The sequence below is a fragment of the Homarus americanus genome, unplaced genomic scaffold (assembly GCF_018991925.1).
Source record: "Homarus americanus isolate GMGI-L3 unplaced genomic scaffold, GMGI_Hamer_2.0 scaffold39820, whole genome shotgun sequence".
Classification (NCBI taxonomy): Eukaryota; Metazoa; Arthropoda; class Malacostraca; order Decapoda; family Nephropidae; genus Homarus; species Homarus americanus.
The window spans coordinates 89,804-91,538 of record NW_024725901.1 but is presented as its reverse complement, the minus strand read 5'-3'; positions in this window follow the sequence as shown (position 1 = coordinate 91,538).

The following is a 1,735-nucleotide window of genomic DNA, read 5'->3' as shown; positions in this document are numbered from 1 at the left end:
TCCAAGATGTCGTACAGCTCGGCATCCTACACCCTTCTTTTTCTTCATCTATTTGAACTATTTCCATGCTCAATGTACTGTATCAGTGGAATCTATTCAGTCATCCTCTTTCCTTTCAACTCGAGTCAGACAAAAAACATCGTTTTCTCTCACGTCATTCATTTTCTGTGTAAGTTCCTTTAGGCTAGGCTACACTAAACAAAATAACATACATAAAAAATACTCTAGCTAGCCCACACTGATTAGTCTTCAATTAGAATATGACTCCAATGTATGTGATCCACTGACCTATATATGCTGCTGGTGAATGTGATGTATTTCCTTCTTTGTGTACGAACCTCTGTCCTGCGTGGCAGTGAACAGTGGCATTACCCACATGAATCTGACCTATATATAGTGTCAATGAATATGATGCATTCTTTGTGTACGAACCTCTGTCCTGTATGGCAGTGAACAGTGACATTACCCACATGAATCTGACCGACGTATATGTATGTATGTGTGCGTGTGTGCAGGTATATGTACGTGTACATGTATATATGTGTATGTATATACGTATATGTATGTATATGTGTGTGTGTGTTTACATATATGTATATGTACTGTCAATGAATATGATGCAACTCTTTGTGTACGAACCTCTGTCCTGCGTGGCAGTGAACAGTGGCATTACCCACATGAATCTGACCTATATATAGTGTCAATGAATATGATGCATTCTTTGTGTACGAACCTCTGTCCTGTATGGCAGTGAACAGTGACATTACCCACATGAATCTGACCGACGTATATGTATGTATGTGTGCGTGTGTGCATGTATATGTACGTGTACATGTATATGTGTATGTATATACGTATATGTATGTATATGTGTGTGTGTGTGTGTTTACATATATGTATATGTACTGTCAATGAATATGATGCAACTCTTTGTGTACGAACCTCTGTCCTGCATGGCAGTGAACAGTGACATTACCCATATGAATCTGACCTCTATACATTTATAGTTGTTAATGAATATGATGTATTTCTTTGTGTGTGAACCTCTGTCCTGCGTGACAGTGAGAAGTGATACCACCCTCAGTGTCAAGACCTGACTGAATTGCTCGGAATAGGCAAACTGTACTACAAGCTCTGCCAATAAATTTGTTAAACAAAATCTAACATGAAACAAAAATTGTCCGAAAAATATGCAAAAGAAATAAGTAATTTTGACGACTGACCTGCGGCCGATTTTTCATAGCAAACGACTATAAAAATGCAGCAGTTTCACTATTTTATAGTGGACACTCGTAGTTTGTGCAAATGTGTTAAAAAATAGTTATTTCTAAATTTAACCTAAACTAACCTTAGTTGAAGTGAAAAACATGCATCAGAGGCATTGATAGAAGACCTCACCTTACCTAATTTCCTTGTCGTCCCCCTCGGTATATTAAACAGAAAGATCTTTATATGAAGTGTTATTTTACATTATTTTTTGTTTTAATTTTTGGTGGATGTGAGAGCAATCGCCCGTAGCAAAGAGATCTCAAGCCGTTGATCAAGCCCGGGCGTCGGAGTGTTTTGAAACACAGTACGTCAATATGAGTGGCTGTTTACATCCTGGGATGAGACGTCACCGCCTCATTATCGCCTAAAGGACAAAGTAGTGCACGCCTAAGAAGGATCATATGAAGATCTTCCCCCCCAAAGTATCCAACTGAAGATCCTCCCCCCCAGGCTAGATCATATGAAG